Source organism: Cydia splendana, chromosome 15 (genome assembly GCF_910591565.1).
Source record: "Cydia splendana chromosome 15, ilCydSple1.2, whole genome shotgun sequence".
Lineage (NCBI taxonomy): Eukaryota > Metazoa > Arthropoda > Insecta > Lepidoptera > Tortricidae > Cydia > Cydia splendana.
The window spans coordinates 7673418-7685490 of record NC_085974.1 but is presented as its reverse complement, the minus strand read 5'-3'; the positions used below and the strand labels follow the sequence as shown (position 1 = coordinate 7685490).

General features: G+C 35.5%; 1 protein-coding gene across 3 annotated transcripts in view; it reads left to right on the top strand.

Moving 5' to 3' along the window:
* The first annotated feature begins 3291 nt into the window (after positions 1 to 3291).
* LOC134797509 (protein drumstick) overlaps positions 3292 to 12073 on the top strand; it is a 33280-nt gene continuing 24498 nt past the window's right edge. The window contains exon 1 of one of the 3 annotated variants that reach the window (XM_063769753.1): positions 3292 to 3476. The gene's annotated coding sequence lies outside the window, so the exon portion shown is untranslated. Of the gene's footprint in view, positions 3477 to 3524; positions 3767 to 12073 lie in introns of those variants that run through there. The other 2 variants (XM_063769751.1, XM_063769754.1) reach the window with 2 other exon arrangements.

Below are 12073 nucleotides of genomic sequence, written 5' to 3'. Positions count from 1 at the left end.
AATAGGGTCGGCTCAGTTGATCTCAGAAAGAATTGTCCGTTGACAACAGAGACATCGATGCTGTTCTTTTTGAATATCGATTGTAAAGAGCATTCTCATGATGTTGTGAGAACTTTCAAGAAGGCAGTACAGTCGTGTCTTAAATTCTTTATCCTATTATCCGTTGTCAGTGTTTAGCGATGGATTCTACTAAATACAGTCGTACACACGAGTGTTAGTAATGCGCTTAGTTGACGTTTGAACAGTAAGCGACAAAAGTGGTATGTTATCCTCTTTGTGACTGTCAAATGATCGGTCATTATAGTCGTCACTGGTCTACTTTAAGAATTCACGAGGTGACAACTATTCGATTGAAATATAGAGTAAAAAATATTCAGGAACCCGTTCAGAAAAATGGTAGGTATGGGAATGCTACTCTTTTGCAATATGCAATACTTTGTCGCATTATAAGTACCTACTCGTAACTGGGGTTGGTAATTGGTTGGTAATAAGTGAGTAGAGAAAGAATTCTAAATAGGTACCGTAAGTGCCGTATAAGATGTTATGGTCTGGTAATAAGCAAGTAAATAGGTAAGTAAATTTTTTTAAACATTATTGCACTAAATACAAAAACTAGAAAAATGGCGAAATTAATGCCTAATGGCATTCTCTACCATTGGAGCAATGTACTGAAAAATGGAGCGAGTAGAAAAGTTAGAAAATATTAATTTAGAATTATTGCGACTTGCGAGCAACTGAAAAACAGTAGGGGAGACCGAGGTATGTTAAAACAGAGGTGGACTATAACACTTTAAACTCTCGCGTTTTGTACACATATTTAATTACACAAACGGGTCTACCGCGATATAATTTCATTGTTTTTACCTTTAATTCCGACGTTTCAGCTGAGTTGCACCAGCTGTGGTCACGGAAAGACTGACGTCCCAAACAAATGTCAACGGAGATACAGAGAGGTGACTGAAAAACACAAGTAACATATGAAACAAAAATAATATAAATAAGCAAATATAGAAATATTTGAATTCCAATTTTAAAGTTTCCGAACCTATCCCGAAATAATAATAATAATAAGTGCCAAAATGATTTTACAATAATCATCAAACCGTGCCTAATCGTATTTCTATCTAATCTTTCACTGCATTTGCTTGAAATATGCACTCTAATGGAATTGTTGTAAGATCGTTTTTAAAGTTTTAATGCTAATTAAGATACGAGTTTTGGTGAAATATCGCAGTATTCCATTTCGTTCGACAGGATTTAAAATTGGAAAATTAGCAACGCATGTCACTGGCCAGTGTGGTCTCCATTCATGCCAACAACAAAAGAAAATCACCATAGACTATACTCACTTTTTTCTACCCCTCTTGTTTCTGCATTGTGAGTAAACATTCGGTTTTCATTTGTCTATAGTTTCGCAGTCAATAAACGGCTTAGTAGAAAAATGTCGCAAGTTTTCAAATTTCGAAGCTCAGATGTGTCATTGTTTTTTAAGGGTTTCACAGCTCCCCGTAGTTTGGAATAATGCATTCCAATTTTGAAAACAATTGGCCGTTAATATGTTTTGATGTTTTCGGGTATTGTCGCGTTTGTTTGCATTGTCTGCGGCTGATTGGTTGTATGGCCGTGACGGAGGATCTTTGTAGGCTTTGTGACATTTTGTTTTGTAGTTTTGTATACGTATTTAACGGTCGCGTGTCGGTCCGTTAGTTAGAGCCTAGTTTGAAGCTCCATGATGATATTTTTAGAGATTTTATGAGCGTACTTTTGTTTACTTCTGAACAGAGGCCAATCTTTTACAATATATCTACATCTTAATATCTCTTAAATATCTTATATGTAGTGTTTTACCTGACTTTCTTAGTGTTTTTATTAGCATAGAAAGCAATTTGGAAAAGGAAGAGTTCAAAATTTCCAATACCTATCTATTGGTAAGGTATAAGATATTGTTATATGTATACAGTTATAGTATTATTAAAAATTTTAGAGTGTGGATAAATATAGATGGTCAAGCAAATCTTGTCAGTAGAAAAAGGCGCGAAATTAAAATTTTCTATGGGACGATATCCCTTCGCGCCTACATTTTTCAAATTTGGCGCCTTTTTCTACTGACAAGATCTGCTTGACCAAGTATACATAGCTAAAAGGACTACACATAGGTATCTACTCTATCTCTCTCTCTCTCACTCTATACCTACTTTTTTCTTGCATGCAAGCAAAAATCTAATAAGATTGTAGCATCCCTACTGCGCACGCGTTGAAGTCTTTTCTTAGAACTCCGTATGTTTACCTTTTTGGAGTTTTTGGTGCATATCTTGTGACTAAAATAAGTTAGCTGATAATAAATAATACTTTAGATTCATAAGACGTATTCCTTTAGAACAAAATAATTCATAAAATGAAAATGAAAATGCTTTATTGCCACAAAAAAGTACAAAATATAAACTAAACTAACTTAAACTAATTATTCTAATAATATTAAGTATAAGTTCATGGTGAAAAAATAATCTAATCGTAATCTCCTCGTCTCTCTCTCTCTAATAATCTTTCTTCTCTTCTTTTCTTTTTTTTCTTTCCTTTTTTCTTTTTGTTTTTGATATTCGATAGTCGTATGAGTATTTTAATATAAAAAATAAAGTCATTTGTAATAGTCTACTAATTGGTTTTAAGACTTTTCTACATTTCTTCTATAAGAAAGTAGGTTGCATTTTATTAATTTCACACAAGATATTTAAAATAATATACAACAGTTTAGCAATAAATCAATTCTTTTTAATTGGAAAATGCTTTCGCAGCAATAAACCAATTAGAACTTTCTTCCAATCGCACACATTTTTTATTAAGAAAAAACTTCAATTCAGTTTAGAAAAACAGTGCGTAGCATCAAAGTTAAATACGCGTATACTTAAGTAAGTAAGTACATACTTATACGGTATAGTGCGTTAAAAAGAGAAGGCGTTGCGTAGCCCGGTAGCGGCACATAACCGCACGAACACCATTTACGACATTATTATTTATACATGCAATGCGCTAACACGCCAACCTATATAACAACGAGTGAAGGCGTAACTCGGTAGCCATCTGCCGTCCCGCTCGCCCCCGCCCCGGGCGGGCGACTAAGCGAGACGAACAACCACAAATTTATTGAAAAAAAAAGCGGCTACTGCACTCCGCATCGGCACAAAACTAGATACATTTTTCCACGTCGCCGTGTGGGAAGAGCTCTTACGTGCGCGGGCGCGTGTTAGAGCGGGATAGGTTGAGTTGAGTGCGTGCGGCGCGAACTAAACGGTCGGTGATGTGGGCGCTGCCGGTGTTGCGCGCTGCCGGCAGAACGCGCTTGCGCAGGCTACGCTTAGCCCGTGTGACCTTTACTTGGTGAACTTAGGAAGCATCGAAACGCAACCCCCCTCGTCCCCCGCGCTAAAAAGCCTTGGAGCGAAAGGGATGGTTAGCGGTCGTCGGCTGTGTCTTTCAAGGTATTCGTAGAATGCGTGATCTGTATCGGGAGGAGGGGAGCGGGGTCTTTCGGAAGCGGTGGCAGCTCCCAATGACTCCTGGGTTATTCTTCCCCAGGCCACTGCTGCTCGAGCTACGTACCAAGTCAGTTTTTTCTCGCACTCGTTAAGCTCGAGCCAACACGAGAAGTCGCCACTAATAAATTACGGTTTTTTACTGCCCTCTATCAGTCTGCGCCGCGAACTCGAGTTATTTATACGTAAAATAAACATTAATCAACAATAACAGCAGTTGTCAGCGCCTGCAACCAGTGAGTACTGATTATTTCATTTTATCGTCTAATCGCATTTCTTAATCGTTTTAAGCAATACTTTATGCTGTGAGTGAAATATTCTTATAAGCCGACCGACGAATAAGAGATGCGATTGGATTTTAATTGTGTATTTTAAACTTAGAATATGCCATGGTTCAAGTGTGTTGTGTTTCGTATATTGTCATATCTGACATTTATTGGATTATCAGTAGGTACACCTCTATTTATTAGTTTTTAATTTTTACACTCAAAACTCAAATGTCGTATAGTTTTATTGATGCAACTAAAAATATGTTTTTATTATATTTATCAATATTCAGTCTATTAATAAAATTTACCTTAAAATGAACGATGCAGACTAATGACAAAAATATGTCAACATAAATTTTATAGTCAAGTCAAAAGTTTACCTTAAGAGGTTAAGATATACCTATTTGCTTTCAGTAATTTGAATATAATTATCTTTGTGTAACTTTTTCTGTAAATTTATTTAGTGTACAATTCTTATTTTTAACTACATTGATCACACATTTTTTACTCAATCAAACTTAATTTACGATCATTTACGTCGCCTTGAGCCTTAATTAACAATATTTATGCATTGGATTATAGAACATAAATAACAGATGAGCATCTAAGGTCCTTTGATGCGAGAGCACGTTATTTGAACAACCGGACCCGCGTTATTATGTAAACGGCCCTTAGCGCCAACAGGCGCTAGTTCCACAAAAACGAAAAAATGTGCTTAATACTTTTTTTACTCCATTCACTGGCCGAAATGACCATTTTATAACGATTTATGGTTTATTTAACAATAAAAGAGGAACGGTTTGTTGGGAAAAGTGGCGTTTTGTGAAGTTTGGGAACGTTTTTGACTGTCTTTGTTGTGCTGAATGCGAGGTGGACGCATCATTAGACACAGCTTTTGACACTTTCGATCGAGACCCGAAAAAAAAAACAAAATCATGCGTCATCGAAATAAATTTCAAATATTATTGGAAATTATTATTCATTAAGACACGTTTTTGTCTAATAGTGTCTCATATCAACCTAAAAAGTACAAACGGGGCTCTTATGGGATCACCTCAATATATCGTCTCGTTGACACCGGAGTTTTTAAAGATAAAGATAATATGTATACATATATATCGCATTAAATAAACATTACTAGGCAAATGGTCTTAATAAAACCTATCTAGGTACTTATAGTGGTAGGTTTACATGCTTAGCCTCATTTTTAGTGCAAAAGGGGTAACTAAAACAAATATTTTAAAATTAAATGTAACATTATTCTAAATAAAAACATATTATTATCTATACTCATTATATAAATAGGACTCGGATACATAATGGGATAGACAATTAATTTAACCTATGTACGAGGCACTAAAATTACGCAATTATATAGGTAATATTACAACATCTACCTACAACATCTAACAACACGAACCAACATAATCACATCATGATTACAAACCCTCTTTTTACAATAAATTAATAATTAATAATAATCATTGCAGCTATTTGCATAATTACCTACATGAGTATTAAATCACGATTCTTATTGAAACAAAAAGAACGCGGAAAATGGTTAAGAACAAAAATAAATTAACTCTTTATTCGCTTGGCTTTAATTAAAGTGCATAAATAACGCGGATGAAATAAAACCGATGTTTAAATTTAACCTTTAACTGTCAGAAGTGCAAGTGCATTGTACGTGCACTTAAGAATTGCTATTCTTTTGTATAGTCGACGTAAAATATATTATGTTTATTTTTGTTCTCATTATATACACTGAAATAATAAGCAAAAGTGATAGCTAATGAAGGTACGCTGTATTTTTTACAGTATTGAGAAGTGATGGAAGAAACTGTGTAGCAAACATTTGTGTTAATAGTCGATTAACAAATTTTTCACCACACCAGCTCAGAAAGGCTTACTTTGCACTTCAAAAACTGATAGCAATTTTATTCACATGTGAGGCAAAGTAACCAAATGCAAATTTTGAGTTGTTTTCTTATGTTTGCTGGTAGAATTGACTTTTAAATGATGATTTTGGATTATAAATATTTAATATTCATTTGGATTTGATTTGGGTTGATTTTGTTTGATATTTTACATTTAATATTTGCTTCGGGTTGGTGTGGTGAAAAATTTTGTGTTTCACTCGGAGCAAATTTTGTTTAACCCTCGTGCATTGAAACCCTTGCAAAGCTCAAGATTCCATTTTACGAACCACGCGCTACGCTCGTGGTTCAATTTCGAAATCTTTCGCTTGCTCGGGTATCAAGATTAGCACGAGTGGTTAAACAACTTAGCCCCCTTGTAAAACAAATAACTATTGTTTTATTGTAGGTTTCATTTGCTTGTTTTTGTATCTAAAAAAAATGATTCCATCCAAATCCATTTAGCTGTCGAGCGACGGGCTAATTCGTTCTTGCACAAACATCGTAAAGCCCGAGGCCTGGCCGAATTTACATCCCTAATTACCAACAAAGTGGGCTTCGTAGGCTAAGAGCCGTCGCCGTTTGAACGGCATTCATTACAAAACGAAATAGACTACATACATCAAAATCGTCTTGCTTCCAAATATCATTTGCAGTTTATTTTATGTACTTATAAGTAAGAAAAAAACCTATAGGTTATCTAAAATTTGTAATATGACTGCATTGTTAAAATAAAATATGTAACAATTCAGTTAAATAAAGTTAAAAATCCGGAAAAATACAATATAAAGTGAATAATCCAGAAAAAATAAGTCCTAAATACGTACAAATACGTACCTAATGAATTGTATTTGAATATATTCAGTAAAATTGCATGGTGCCTACTTTCGGAAGTTAAAAAAATATTTAACAACTACCATATCATGACCAACATTATAAATAATCGAATATAAATTAGAAATTATAAATCTGCGATTTCGTCTATGATACACATTTTGTAATTTTAAGCAGTCTATGTTTTCTGACGTTTCTACCGTAGTATACTGTTGAAGATAAAAAGCAAACATACAAAGAAACTAGAAGAAGAATAGACGTTCAATCGACTAAACATAGCATGTACCTACATAGATATATCACTAGTATTATTTATCATAACTTATCAATAAATCACATTATATGATTACTCATAGGTAGCTAAGGTTATCTGCATACTAAGTCAATATCGATTCATCTCAATAGGTATATCTACTATTTTTAGTTACTTACCCCCTTATTCATAAAACTTTACGGCCCTGATTTAGTTAAATTATGTTTTATTCCTTTCTTTCAAATATATAAGTCAAAATGACAGATAAAGACAAACTATTCATAGTTAATTCAGGCCAGTACGCGTTTATGAATAATGCCATAACAATATATGGTAGATTTTTATTATTAATCCCAATAAATAGACCAAATTTTTTTTTTAATAAATGGCCGGCCTCTTTGACTACCTCGCGTAACGCAGTGGCACGCACCGCCCGCGCGATCGAGGTTTGATTGCGATTCCGACAAATTACGTATTATACCTTTTATAATACGTAGCGTTGCGTAATCGACGAATAGCTGGGCTATATATGGTTATGCAGAATAAATATTAATATTTTATAATATTAGATAATGGTATGACGTCTTTAGTTTTAGTGTAGGATGCGTCAATCTTTATTAAAAATATAGGCAAAAAGCAACTGGCCTAAATACAGTTTTACCACTTATCTCAGGGTTGTTGCGCGGTATTTCATAAAAAGTATAAAAGTTGAGTTTTGGGACTTCTCTTCTTCAGTCGGTTCATTGATAAAACATATACGATAGCATAGGAAAAATCAGGGCTCCTCTTAAAAAGGAAAATTTAACAAATCCTCCTTGATATTGCAGCAGACATTTTTTAAAATTGGCTACAACGTCAGCTTGTTCCGCAGTTTTAAGTTAGTTAGTGTCAAATTCGAACTCTGGTTTAAAAACCCAATTCCTTTCTCACTTTAAAAATAGCGTTCGAATTTCAAATTTCGAATCGCGTTCCAAACGTCGCGGCGGGGCGCCTGCGCTCTCTTTTGACATCACCGTCGCAGCGACAAAAAGACGCAGGCCCATCGCTTATGCAGCTCTCGCCTCACAAAAACCAGCAGATAAACGTAGTCCAAGGCTCATAGCAACTGTACCTGATAGGAGATCAAACATATTGGTTCTGCCTAAAGCCAATGCTCGCGGGAGATGAAAACAACATACCAGAACACGTATTAACACATCCCATGTTTATGATCAGGGGAGGAATAATGTCCCGGCAATGATTATTTATTACTGCTTTTGTTGTGCCGCGAAAGTTGAATTAGCATTTTGATGCTTGACCTTAGATGCAAACTAGGTTTGATATCAAATAATTGGCATGCAAATTGGATGCAAATCAGAGACGTTGTCTTTGTTTCAAGTTGAATACGTTAAAGGGAGAGTATTGGTGATGTTAATGCTGTTCACCTGACTTAATCAAATTGTTACGCCTGACAATTGTCAGTGTCTTTATCCAGAAAGTATGCATTAGGATCAGGTACCTCTATTACCGCATATTTTACTTGGCATTCCTTAGACGTCAATGCAAATACCTAAATATAAAGAGACTTAGGTATAGGTAGAGAAGAGCATTCCATCAGAGCAAAATTGCCGATTTCCTAAAATTATGTTAAAAACACTTTTTGGTTTCATGGCTTGTCTTAAAAACGAACTATAGCGACTCCCTGGTTGATTCCTTTAAAAATATTTTCGTACCTAGTGTATTTTTTTTCGGGATTCAGTACCAATTTTCATTTGGACAATCTTATCTAATATTGGTTTCTTAGAGGACATTACTCATTGACACAGAATATCGGGCTTTTATGAAAATTAAAATAACGAAAAGGAATCATACTTTGATGCTTAAAACGACAGCCTCTTCCAAGTTCCAACAGTGAATATATTCCTAAATCTTTGAACTTATGTGTTTACCGACCGGACAGGTAACCAATGTAGCCATTCGAACTTCAAAAGTCAATAAGCGATACCTTATTTGTACATAACAAACGCCCTTTTAAACGCGACTAATTTGTCATCTAAGAGAGTGCAAGAACGCCACAGGAAACATTTGTTTGTGCTAGATAAAAGACAAAGCTTGGTCGAGTTTCGACTGAGCTTATCTCTGGGTAATCTTGACGTGATAGATAAACGAATTCCTTTCTTGGGATGTGTTAAATATCAACAAATAGAGCGCTAAAGTTTGAGCGCCATTGCCTTTTTAGGGTTGACAAACATTGGACATAGTTTTGAGCGTTTGGTTCTTAGTTATCCGTATAGTCCGACAAGAAATTGTAGAAAATTATTGAGGGCGCCACTTCCTACGTAACTGTCATATTGTTAACGAAATGCTTAAACATGGCAACAATTAAGTATGGATTTTTTTTAGTTCCCTTTTATTTAATTTCTACTTATTTAAGTCGCACTATAATTAAGTTCATTCAGTTATGTGGTAAAGGCTCTACGGCATATTTTTGTTTCTAAAATATAATTTACCTATAAGACGTATAAGTAAGTAAATTTTTGTAAATACCGAGTAGGTTAATATGTGGAGTTTTTCGTAAATTTTACTATAAAAGGCACAAATAATGTTCCATTTTAAGTCCTAACTATTTTAAATGTGACGTGGCATGATTCTACTTAATAATCGCACACTCTAAAAAAAATTTGGTTGGCCCTATCAATATTTTGATAGTCGTAATCAAGCATCTTGATTCCATACGAGCCTAACAAGGACTTCGACATTTCAAATAAGGTAATTCTGATTGATTTTACTATGCTATGTAGCTGAGCCAACTAAGATCTTGTTTAATATATACATGAAAAAGAATTATGCTAACTAATTGACCCTAGTAAGATCAACTAAGCTTGATATTTATTGAATCAACCTACGTTACATAATTATGTCAACAAGTTAATAATAGATGCAAGGTATACAATTGTTAGGATTAATCAATACCTACTTTATTAGTTCAATCACAGATACACTTATTGTTTTAAGTAATCAGCTTTCTTTGATTTATATAAGATCGTAATTGTTGTAATTAACTGAACGTCAACTAAGAAGAAACTGCTCTTAGTTGGTCTTCATTTTTTAGAGTGCAACAAATTAGTTCCTTTGACTAAAAGTATAAGTACCTACTTACATGATTAAAAATGCCAGTTACCTCGTTAAAACAGCACCCACCCATGAAGCTCCTAATTTTTTTTAATCTCCACATGCCTGTAAGGACACAAAGGCAAACCTTCCAAGTAGTTAAACCAAATAACGCAACCGTCAGATGTTTATCGATATCTTATCATATTTGCGCGCAGGTCATGAGCTCCTTTGTGACAGACAGACTGCCGACAAAAGAGCCGATAAGTGATAACATTATGCATATGAGGTTTTGTAGACACAATAGTTTTAGGAGGCAGCTCACGGCTTCAGGATAGATAACCTTGTTCATTATGCAATAGGTACCTACCTATTGTAAGTACCTACGCTTATGTCTGTTTTCTTCTTAGGGCCACTTGCACTATTCACTAACCCGGGGGTTAACCGGTTAAACCTGGAGTTACCATGGTTACCAGTACAATTTAACACTGGGTTAACGGTTTAACCGCTTAACCCCGGGTTAGTGGGATGGTGCAAGTGGGCCTTAGTCGGTTAATTTTGTGAGAACAGTCAATGGTGAATTGGTCAAGGGTCGCAATATGTATTTATCAGGTACCTACGTGTTATTTAATTTTCCAGAAATGGAATCTAAACATTTTTTTATGAATAAGGGGAAACATACAACGCTACCTTTTGTAAACGTAACCTATCTAAAAGTTTTAGTTCGCCGAAGACGAAAAAAAAAATTGCAACTTATTAACTAACCACTGTGAGATTTACGTAACAGGATATATACTTGTATTTTGCAAAACTTAGACCTCTTTAAAGCAGAAAGAGTAGCTAGGTCATCTTTATCTTCATCACCAGCCTCGTCAGACAACTGCTTGACATTAGACTTCATATAAAACACACCACGATAGTTCGTCTGGGGGCCTAGCCAAGATGGCAATCGTTCGTTGATAGAAAACGGTCAACTAATTGGAGGACAATCCGCAATCCGCATTACAATTGCTAAAGATTTTCTCTGCAGAAAATGTAGTTCCTCATTTGATCATCTTAAAAATAATCAACTTTGTGGTTCAGTATATTCCGGTCGCCGACTCCACTCTCCACGAATCTATTATTAGTTCCAAGCGTTGTTGTCACAATCCTAAAATGTGTAAACACTTTTTTACTATAGTGGTTAGCACATTCATTCACAATTCACTCATTGATCTGTTTGTAGAGGTCAGTTCGCGCCGGCGCTGTTTGTCCAAGGCGTTTAAAACCAACACTTTGAAAGCGGAGCGCCACAGGTGAAGTACCTGACGTTTTTTTGGCGACTTGGGAGTTAGTTGACGAAACTCATTTCCTGAGGAAAAGAAACGAAATATCTAATAGCTTATTCTGCTCTTCGAAGTTAAGAGTCACGCGAGCAACGCGGGCGTTGCTGAGCCTCGAATTATCGATGTAGAAAGCATCACTCATCTGGTTCAGGCATCTAAATCTGGATTCACGGGCCGATTTCTTCAAATAGAAACGTCACTTTGGATACTGACACATCTAAGCCATATTGTTTCTAGATCTTATACGTCAACTTCGAATCGGGCAGTCACTGTGATTGTCTTCATCTACTTTAACACAATCAAAATGAGTATACCTAGTCATTTTGTCGCGTCGAAGGACGATCTCTATGACAGTTTCTCCAACTCGCTTTTGGATAGGCTTAATTTAAAAAATAATTGAATAAATACATGTTTGTACCGAAATATGTGGTGCTATAGGTAGGTAGGTATGTACTTCCAAAAAATCTCTACAACCATTTTACGTGACAGTTGCTCCATACAAAAATAAACTGCCTATATGACAGTTATGACCTATATCATCGTTGAATGCACGAGGATAGCGCACCTATTCCACATTTTAATGGCAGCTCTTGACATTGCGTATGCCGGAAATATACTATTGATATTGATGATACTCGTACTGTGATGTCTCTATTTAGATGTGCGTGAGCGCTTGATGGATCAAGCTACCGTGCGCCAATCAGGAAAGGGGCGGGGCGCGTAACTCGGAGGAATGAGGGTCGGTTTTAGTAAACCGGTCAGTGAAATAGTGGTGGAAGAATTTCACAACTTTTTATTTTTTTCATAACTTGAGTTTATACTAAGCCAGGCGGAAAAAAAGGCTGCTATTTAACTG